At 38.4% G+C, this 11057-nt stretch overlaps 2 non-coding genes across 2 annotated transcripts; both read left to right on the top strand.

Moving 5' to 3' along the window:
* The first annotated feature begins 1956 nt into the window (after nucleotides 1-1956).
* On the top strand, nucleotides 1957-2063 carry LOC128279621 (small nucleolar RNA R71). The gene has a single exon (XR_008269820.1). It is a non-coding gene; the product is annotated as a small nucleolar RNA R71 (small nucleolar RNA).
* Nucleotides 2064-9472: 7409 nt separating this feature from the next.
* Nucleotides 9473-9579, top strand: LOC128279542 (small nucleolar RNA R71). The gene has a single exon (XR_008269744.1). It is a non-coding gene; the product is annotated as a small nucleolar RNA R71 (small nucleolar RNA).
* The last annotated feature ends 1478 nt before the right edge of the window (nucleotides 9580-11057 follow it).

The raw sequence follows: 11057 nt of genomic DNA, 5'->3' as shown, positions 1-11057 counted from the left end.
GTGAATGGTCATGGTGGTTTGAGGAGTTTATACTCCTCATTCCTGCTATCAATCTCATCAAAATAAGGTTTTAATCAGGTGCTGTTTACCTTAAAAGTGCCGAACTTAGGATGACTCACCTCTACCGTATCGAATGGAAAAATACTGAGTACCGTAAGAGGGATTTCCTCATTCGGTGTGGTAGTGACAATATGGGGATCTGCGGCATCTAATAAGACCTTATCACCAACCTTAAGTAAATTTGGGGAGATATCGAACTCATTCTAGCGTAATTTTGGTTTATCGTATGTTCTCAGTTTATGTGCTCGCCATTTGTCTACCTCCTCTATCCGTAGCCTTCGTTCTTCATGAATGTGTCCTCTATCATTTCTGGAACATGGCTCGTGAACTTCTTTGAAGCTCAATTTCTGCAAAGTCATATTGTCAGTTTTAGTATATTGGTGTGGACCATTACCTTCAATGTTCGATGTGATGCCAGAATTACGAGCTTAAAGGGTGACCGTTTCGTCTCCCATACAAAGTGTAAGCTCACCTGTGCCAACATCAATAATTGTTTTAGCAGTTGCTAAAAAGGGCCTCCCTAAAATCAAAGGGGTGTTATTATCCTCCTCTATGTCTAGAAAAACGAAATCAATGAGAAATATGAACTTATCTATTTTCATTAGTACATCTTCAATAATACCCTTAGGAAATCTTATAGTTTTATCTGCCAATTGAATACTCATCCTAGTTTGTTTAGGTTTCCCAAGACCTAGTTGCTTAAACATTTTTTAAGGCATGACGTTAATACTAGCCTCTAAATCAGCTAATGCATGACTTATGTCTAAACTACCAATTAAGCAAGGAATTGTAAAACTCCCTGGATCTTTCAATTTGTGGGGTAGCTTATTCTGTAGAATAGCTGAGCAGACTGCGTTTAGCTCCACATGCGACGCTTCGTCCAACTTTCACTTATTTACTAAAAGCTCTTTTAAAAATTTCATTGCATTTGGCATCTGCGACAGAGCTTCAATAAATGGTAAGTTAATATGTAATTTTTTCAAAAGTTTGAGGAATTTACCAAATTGTTCGTTTTGAGCGATCTTTCCTTGCCGTGTTAGGGTATGGGACACGAGGTCTATATTTTGTTATGACTTACCTCACTTTTACCTTTGCTCACCACAGTTTCTTGCATTAATTCTGGCTCAAGCGCAATGAATCCTTCCTTATCTTGAGTACTAATTGCGTTAAGGTGTTCCCTTGGATTAGGTTTAGTATTACTTGGTAAGCTACCTTGTGGTTGTTTAGAGATTAGTTTGGATAGCTGGCCTATCTGAGTTTCGAGCCCTTGGATCAATGCTTGTTGATTCTTAAGTGCTGTCTTGGTATTTTAGAAACGGGTTTCTGATACCGAGATGAATTTAGAGAGCATCTCTTCAAGGATCGGTTTCTTCTCTTGTTGATAAGGTGGCTGTTGAAAACCCTGAGGATTTTGTGGCTTTTGATTCCCTTGACCACCCAGAAAAATTTGGGTGGTTCCTCCAACCTGCATTATAAGTATTACTGTATGGGTTATTTTGAGATCTGAAGTTATTGTTACCCATATAGTTGACTTGTTCCTCTTCGGTAGTAGGATTGAAGGATTGATATTCTATATGAACACGTCCTCTACTTGAGTCACACCTCATTATTGGATGTACCTGCGTAGAACCAAGTAAACCATCAATCTTTTTATTGAGAAGTTCTATCTGATTTGACAGCATAGTAACTGAGTCGACGTTATAAACGCCGGCTATTTTTGTTGGCTTAGTCCTCATGACTTGCCACTGATAGTTATTCAGTGACATTTCTTTAATGAATTTATAAGCCTCTTCAGGTGTTTTGTTGTTGATGGTTCCTCCAACAGCTGCGTCAATTATCTGTCTTGTCGAGGGATTCACACCATTGTAAAACGTTTAAACTTGCAGCCATAGAGGTAACCCATGGTGAGGGCACCTTTGCAATAGATCCTTGTATCTCTCCCATGCATTGTAAAGTGTTTCTAAGTCCATCTGTACAAAAGAAGAGATATCATTACGTAACTTAGCCATTTTAGCTGGCGAAAAATATTTTAGCAAAAATTTTTTGGTCATTTGTTCCCAAGTAGTGATGGACCCTCGTGGTAACGAGTTCAACCACCGTTTAGGTTTTTTTCTCAGTAAAAAAGGGAATAACCGAAGGCGAATGGCATCGTCAGAAACACCATTAATTTTGAAAGTGTCGCAAAACTCCAGAAAATTCGCCAAGTGAGTGTTGGGATCTTTATCCTGCAAACCATCAAACTGAACAAACTGTTGTATCATCTGAATTTTGTTAGGTTTCAGTTCGAAATTATTCACAGCAATAGCAGGTCTAACTATACTTGACTCAGTTCCTGTTAAAAAAGGTTTAGCATAGTCATACATAGTACGTGGAGCAGGATTTTGATTAGCCGCAATTGCAGGAGGTAGCTGATTGCCTTGGTTTTCAGCCATCTCTTTGGTTGGGAGTTGAGTATCATCTTCTTGCTCGTTCTCTGTATATCTTAAGCTTTGCCTTATCTCTCTTTGGTTTCTATGAAATGTGCGAACTATTTCTTCATCAAAAAGAAATGGTCCCGACGGGTTTCTTCTAGTCGTAAACTATAAAAACCTGTCAAGAGAAAGAAAAAGTAAATTAATTAGTAATAATAATAATAATAAAATTAAATTAAATTAAATTACAAGAAAAATAAATGGCTAAAGTAATAAAAATTAAGAGTTCCTAATATTTTAGTTCCCCGGCAACGGCGTTAAAAACTTGATCGCGAGGTTTCGTGATAGGTTTTAAATATTTATAATTACTCGTTCTTAAACTAACTATTATCGCGATGTAGGCAAGTGTACCTATCGAACAGTAGTATAGTTTTAGCAAGACCGGATTGTCGAACCTAAAGGAACTAAAAGTACTAGTAATGACTGTCTTTTTATTATCTAGCCTAAGAATAAAGAGGTTTTGTTTTAATTAACTAATTATCTAAACTAAGAACTCACAGAGAAAAGAATTGGGGAATTGTTTTTGGGAAAATCGATTGAATGAAGACAATACCTAAGGAAAAATCCACCTAGACTTTACTTGTTATTCTGGCTTCGAATCGGACGATTTATTCATTTAACTTGTTCCATAGAGATCCCTAAGTTATGTTATTATCCCTATTCAAGACTAATAACGTCTAATCCCTAGATTGAATAACTGAGACTTTTCTCTAATTAATACTTTAGGGTTGCATTAACTCGATCTATGGATCCCCTTATTAGGTTTCACCCTAATCCGGCAAAATCTTGTCACCCTATTTCTAGGTCCGCAATCAACTCTGCTTAATTATGACAAATGTACTCTTAGACAGGGTCTATTCCTCCTCTAAATAAGAGCATGTCTTGAATCAGTATCATGATATATCAAAACAAGAATTAAGAACACATAATTAAGAACAAGTTAAATATTTATCATACGATTCAGAAAATAATAACAAGATTCGTCTTAGGTTTCATTCCCCTTAGGTATTTAGGGGTTTTAGTTCATAACTAAATAAGAAGACATCTCATAAGAATAAGGAATACAAAACATAAAGAAAACCCAAAACTCCTGAAGGGAAATTGAGGAGAGATCTTCAGTCTTGATGATGAATTTGGCTTCTGAGAAAGATCAATTGGCTTTCTTGGAGTAATTTCTTACCCCCTATTCTTCGTCCCCCTTTTCTCATCTTCTAGGGTGTATTTATAGGCTTTGGAATGCCTATGAGCCCTCAAAAGTGGCCTTTTTCTAATTGGACTCAACTTGGGCTCAGCAGGGACACGCTCGTGTGACACGCCTGTGTGCGATTACTTCAGGCCGTGTTCGAGCCTACCAAATTGACACAGTCGTGTGGTTTTCCCATGTGAATCGTGCTTCGATTCTGCCACTTTGACACGGCCGTATGGGCTACCCATGTGAGGAAGTCCAGCCCGTGTTGAGTTTGTACTTTGGCCCATTTTCTCTGTTTTTGGCCCGTTTCTCGTTCCTTTCGCTCTCCTATGCTCTCCTAAGTATAAAACATGAAATTAAAGCATTAGGAGCATTGAATTCACCAATTCTAATGAGAAATCATCCATAAAATGCATTAAACATGGGATAAAAATATGTATAATTTACGGTTTATCAATAGCTAAGCAATTTATTCAACTCAAATCTCGACAAAAATAGGGATTAATTTAGGGGATTTCAACAATAATGGGTTAAGGGTTAATATTAAGGGTAATACAAGAAATGGCTTGTTAGGCTCAAGGGGGTTTACTAGGGGTTAATTATGGAGGTAGGCTTTTCATGGCATGAGTGGGTTAATCCTAAGTGCCTTAATCATTTTGACATATCAAATCAAATGGTATGGTCTCAACATGCATAGTCAAGCAAGTTCTAGAATAACAGTTCAATACTGACGCACTCAAAGCAATAATAAAAGTGAACATGAAAGAATTAATAGATGCTTAAAAGGCTTAAAAATCACACACAAATTATGGCTTTTTGATGTTAAAAACTTGTGAATTTCAATTCAAAGGAATACCTAAACTTTGGGGAAACAACCTAAGATTTTAAATTCTTAAAAATCAACTTATCATGCTTGATTCTCTAATGTCTTAAAATTTAAACAATCAATGCATAAATACCTATGTTTTAATTCAAGATATATCAATCAAAATCATAAAACATTTAAAATTTATCCTAAATATGATATGAGAGCTTTTTAAGAGAACAAGGCAATCATTTAGGGATTTTTCTGATAATGAAATGAATGCCTTCCCCCACACTTAAGATGTACATTGCCTTCAATGTACAAAGGTAGGTATTATAAAATAAAAATAAGATAGGGAGAAAAGTGAAACTTCCTGTATGATGAATTCCTCGAAACTGGAGTTCTGGAGAGTAATCGGTTCGAGAGTGGAGAAGGATACTCCGGCGGTCGTAGAGGTTCATTAGGCCATAAGTCCTACGCCAAAAGGATATTATCTCTAGTGGTAGCTATGGTCGTGGTCGAGCAGGACATGGCAGTCATGGAGAACCTTTCCCGGTAGAGTTTTAGTTCCTATGTGATGATGAGCTTAAGAGCTCTATATAACTGTGATAAAATCAGGAACTTTTTAGGGGATATTAGGAAGAATAAGTACTCGAAAAGAAATAACTGAAATTAATAATTAAAAATAAAATTCTAAAATCTAACAAAAATAAAAAGTAGTTTCAATAAAAAATTAAAAACATAAAATAATAAATAAATATTTCTAAACATCTTCATCGCTGGATGGTTCGCGAGGTGGGACTGGCGATAAGATGTGGAGGTGCTGACAAATCTATTGTAGAGTAGCATCAATGTTGTCAAATCGTTGAAAACACTGCTGCTCGAATCGGGTGAGGCGCTCAGAGATGTCAGCATATGAAGCCGCTGCATGAACTGGACGAGAAGGTAGTGGTGTCTGAGTCAGTGGGTCCTCGTGCTATAGGAGGACATCATTAGGAATGTCCTCGTAGGCCTCCTCCTCGGTAGATTGGACGAGATGATACTGGGGAGGGTAGGTTTCTCGGCGCCTCTCGATCATCCTCATGCTAAGCATGCTCGAGATGCCTTGTGGAGACATCTGGCCGATGAGAGTGAGGAATGATTCTTGGGCCGCGATGTTGAGGAGTCCTAAGTGTCGTGCCAGCCTAGTCACGTAGGGGCCAATGGAGATAACCCCCTTCTGATGCCGCTCCGTCTGGTGCTGAATCGCAAGGGCCATGAAATAGGCAAGGTCAATAACGTGCCCTTGAAACATGCACCATAAGAAGTAAGTGTCGTGAGTGTTGACGACGTCAGTGCTCTCTCGCCTCCCTGTAATCATGTGAACCAAAATAGCGTGTAGGTACCTCAGGGATGGTGGAAGAACTGATGCCTTGGAGCGGCTAGGATTGTAGGAGGCTGCGCCAAGGGCCAAAGTGTGTCAGCACTTCGAGGGAGAGAAATGTATGTGGCGAGTGAGAGCATGTAGTTCATTCTCCTCCTTGAACTCCTCCGTATATAAGCCCAGTGTAGCGTTGAACTCTGGGATGCTTAGCTGGCCGACTAACCCGCCTAGGCGAAACTGGACCATGCTGGGATCATCGTAATTCATTATTACGGTCTGAAGATGAAACATTGAGCATAGTTCCATCGTGAGCTCGAAGTATGTTGGTTCAATGATCCCAAATAACAGCTCCCAAGGGTCGGTGGCTAGGAGGGTCCAATCGCATCAGCCAACTAAACTTGTTCTATGGCAGCCCAGTCGATGCAGCGGCCCGCAATTAAAGGTCGGGCCTGAAGTATTTTTAAATGCTCTTCTTGGGGCCCCCGAGGGAACTGCAGGAGAGGGTGACGAATTTTTGTGGTTGGAGCCGTGGAAGATGACGCTCCCTTCCTCTTCTTCGAAGTAGGTACGACGGTTTTCTTTCCTCGTGAAGACGACATGGTACCTGCGATCAAAAACCATAATTCATTTTTGAGGAATGATCAAAGTAAAATAAAGATAATTTGTAAATAACAATCACAATTTCAGCAACTACTAAGACTAACAAGTTAATCAAAGCAATCAATTGTATGGCATAAAAATGGCAATGAATTTCATGGAATGTAATATGTGTGACGGATGAAAAATGTTAACACTAAAGGCATGAGTATATATATTGTTCTAATCATGAATATTTAATTCTAACTAATCAAATAAAGTAGAGAAATCATATAATGAGTAAGAATTTTAACATGAGAAAGATAATAACTATTCTAGATATAACATTTGTATAAAAATAAGAAATGAACATGAAAAATTTCATATTATTATGATAAATAGCCCTAGAAATTAGTAAGAATAAACGAGAAAAGAGTGAACAAACGCTAGAAAGAGGAGAATGGGCGTCAAAAATGGAGTTGGAGGCGGTGCACGGGAGTGGCAAAGAGGCAGTGTGGAATTGTAGCGGCTAAGGTTAAGGTTTTTCAGTGGGGAAGATAATGAATAGTGTAGGGTATTTATATATTTTGGGGCACACGGCTAGGTAACATGCCCGTGTTCCAAAATTTTAGCCCGTGTGATATCCGCGAATTTTGAATTTGGGCGAGTCTGACATTTAGTACACGCTCGTGTTCCTTGGGCTTGTGGGTGCACACGGCCGTATTGCACGGCTGTGTCTGACTTTGTTCACTTCTCTTACACCCGAGTATTAAGACCCATGCCCGTGTCAATCTAACAGGTTCAACCACGGGTGATAGACACGAGCGTGTCCAACGCCCATGCTGTTTTAACAGGTTCACCCAAGGTTCTTCCACACCAGCGTGTCTCACCCCCGTGTTGTTTTGGCAGGTTCAACCATGGCCATATCGCACGACTGTGGCTTTTATCGTAGCCCGTGTTTGGGAAAAATTATTGTCCTGTTTTCACACGACCCTAAGCACGCCTGTGCTTTTGGCCGTGTCCCTGTGGAAAACCTGTATTCAAGTGCTCTGTTAGTAAGTTAGATGAAGACTGAATTTTAAAGAAGTTAATACAGTTAGTGCTCAGGTTGCCTCCCGAGAAGCGCTTATTTATAGTCTAAGCTCAACTTACCTCTCCGTTGAATGATCATGGTGGTGTGAGGAGTTTATACTCCTCATTCCTACTATTAATCTCATCAAAATAAGGTTTTAAACGGGTGTTGTTTACCTTAAAAGTGCCGAACTTGGGATGACTCACCTCGACCGTACCGAATAGGAAAATGCTGAATACCGTAAGAGGGATTTCTTCATTCAATGTGGTAGTGACAATGTGGAGATTTGTGGCATCTAATAAGACTCTATCTCCAACCTTAAGTTGATTTGGAAAGGGATTGAGCTTGTTCTGTCGTAAATTCGGTTTGTTAGGCGTTCTCGGTTTATGCATCCGCCATTTATCTAGCTCTTCGATTTGTAGCCTTCGATCTTCATGAATGGGTCCTCTACTATTGCTTGAGAATGATTCATGTGCTTCCTTCAGACTCATTTCTTGCAAAGTAGGTTGTACCATATTGTCAGTTTTAGTAGAATGGGTTAGACGATCACCTTCAATTTCTATTGTGTTTCTAGAATTGCGAGCTTGAAGGGTGATTGTTTCGTCTCCCACATGGAGTGTGAGTTCACCTGTGCTAACATTAATAATTGTTTTAGTAGTTGCTAAAAAGGGCCTTCCTAAAATTAAAGGAGTGTTGCTATCCTCCTCTATGTCTAGAATAATGAAGTCAACGGGAAATATAAATTTATCGATTTTAACTTGCACATCTTCAATAATACCCCTAGGAAATTTTATAGTTTTATCTGCTAATCGAATGCTCATCCTAGTCTGTTTGGGTTTCCCGAGACTTAATTGTTTGAACATTTTGTAAGGTATGACGTTAATACTAGCCCCAAATCAACTAATGCATTATTAACATCTAAACTACCAATTAAGCAAGGAATTGTAAAACTCCCTGGATTTTTAAGTTTGTTGGGTAGTTTATTCTGGATAATAGTTGAGTAAACTGCGTTTAGCTCCACATGCGATGCCTCTTCCATCTTCCACTTATTTGCTAAAAGCTCCTTTAAAAATTTCATTGCGTTTGGCATCTGTTATAGAGCTTCAATAAACGGTAAGTTAATATGTAATTTTTTTAAGAGTTTACGGAATTTACCAAATTGTTCATCTGAGCGGTCTCTCCTTGTCGTGTTGGGGTATGGCACATGAGATTTATATTCGACATTCACCGATTTGTTTTTATTGTGATCAACCTCACCTTGACCTTTGCTTACCACAGTTTCTTGCCTCGGTTCTGGCTCAGGCTCAACAAATCCTTCTTCATCTTGAACATTAATCGCATTGAGCTGTTCCCTTGGGTTAGGTTTAGTATTACTTGGCAAGCTCTCTTGTGGTCGTTCAGAATTAGTTTGGAAAGCTGGCCTATCTGAGTTTCGAGCCCTTGGATTGACGCTTGTTGATTTTTAAGTGCTGTCTTAGTGTTCTGAAAATGGGTTTCTGAACCGAGATAAACTTTGTGAGCATCTCTTCAAGGTTCGGTTTCTTTTCCTGTTGATAAGGTGGCTGTTGGTAGCCCAGAGGTGGTCGCTGATTTCCTTGGCCTCCTCATGAGAAATTTAGGTGGTTCCTCCAACCTGCATTATAAATGTTACTATATGGATTGTTTTGAGGTCGAGAATTATTACCCATGTAATTTAATTGCTCGTTATCCATGTTGTGGCTAAAAGGTTGGTATTCCGTTATAAACACCGGCTATTTTCGTTGACTTTGTCCTCATGACTTGCCACTGATAGTTATTCAATGACATCTCCTCTATGAACTCATAAGCATCTTCAGGTGTTTTATTATTGATGGTTCCGCCAGCAGCTGCGTCAACCATTTGCCGAGTCGAAGGATTCAAGAAATTATAGAATGTTTGACCTTGAAGCCAAAGCGGTAACCCATGGTGAGGGCACCTTCTCAAAAGGTTCTTGTATCTCTCCCATGCATCGTAGAGTGTTTCTAAATCCATCTGCACAAAAGAAGAGATATCATTACGTAATTTAGCCGTTTTAGCCGAAGAAAAATATTTTAATAGAAATTTTTCAGTCATTTGTTCCCAAGTAGTGATTGACCCTCGTGGTAATGAGTTCAACCACTGTTTAGCTTTGTTCCTCAACGAAAAAGGGAATAACCGAAGACGAACGGCATCATCAGAAACACCATTAATTTTAAATGTATCGCATAGTTCTAAAAAGTTTGCTAAGTTAGCCTTAGGATCTTCATCCTGCAAACCATCAAACTAAACAAACTATTGTATCATTTGAATTGTGTTAGGTTTCAGTTCAAAAGTATTTGCAGCTACAGCAGGTCTAACTATGCTTGATTCAGTTCCTGTTAAAGAAGGTTTAGCATAATCATACATAGTGTGTGGAGCAGGATTTTGATTAGCCGCAATTACATGAGGTAGCTGATTGTCCAGGTTTTCAGCCATCTCCTCGGTTGAGGGTTGAGTATCGTCTTCTTACTCGTTCTCTGTGTATTTTAGGCTTCGCCTTATTTCTCTTTGGTTTCTGCGAACTGTGCGATCGATTTCTTCGTCAAAAAGTAGTGGTCCTGACGGGTTTATTCTAGTTATAAACTATAAAAACCTGCCAGAAGAAAGAAAATTAAAATTAGTAAATTAGAATAAAATTAAAAATAAAATTAGATTGCAAGAAAAATAAATGGCTAAAGTAATAAAAATTAAGTGTTCCTAATATTTTAGTTCCCCGGCAACAGCGCCAAAAACTTGATCGTGTGATTTCGTGATAGGTTTTAAATATTTATAATTAATCATTCTTGAAACTAACTATTATCGGGATGTAGGCAAGTGTACCTATCGAACAATAGTATAGTTTTAGCAAGACCGGATTGTCAAACCCAAGGGAACTAAAAGTACTAGTAATGATTGTCTTTTTATTATCTAAACTAAGAATTCACAGAGAATGGAATTGGGGAATTGCTTTTGGGAAAATCGATTGAATTAAGACAATACCTAAGGAAAAATCCACCTAGACTGTACTTGTTATTCTGGCTCCGAATTGGACGATTTATTCATTTAACTTGTTCCGTAGAGATCCCTAAGTTATGTTATTATCCCTATTCAAGACTAATAACGTCTAATCTCTAGATTGAATAATTGAGACCTTTCTCTAATTAACACCCTAGAGTTGCATTAACTCGATCTATGGATCCCCTTATTAGGTTTCACCCTAATCCGAAAAAATCTTGTCACCCTATGTCTAGGCGCGCAATCAACTCCGCTTAATTATGACAAATGTACTATTAGACAGGGTCTATTCCTCCTCTGAATAAGAGCTTATCTTGAATCAGTATCCTAGGATATCAAAACAAGAATTAAGACCACATAATTAAGAACAAGTTAAATATTTATCATACAATTCAGAAAATAATAACAAGATTTATCTTAGGTTTTATTCCCCTTAGGTATTTAGGGGCTTTAGTTCATAACTAAATAAGAAAACATCTCAGAATAATAAA

The sequence above is a fragment of the Gossypium arboreum genome, chromosome 8 (assembly GCF_025698485.1).
Source record: "Gossypium arboreum isolate Shixiya-1 chromosome 8, ASM2569848v2, whole genome shotgun sequence".
Classification (NCBI taxonomy): Eukaryota; Viridiplantae; Streptophyta; class Magnoliopsida; order Malvales; family Malvaceae; genus Gossypium; species Gossypium arboreum.
This window is presented reverse-complemented; position numbering and strand designations above follow the sequence as displayed.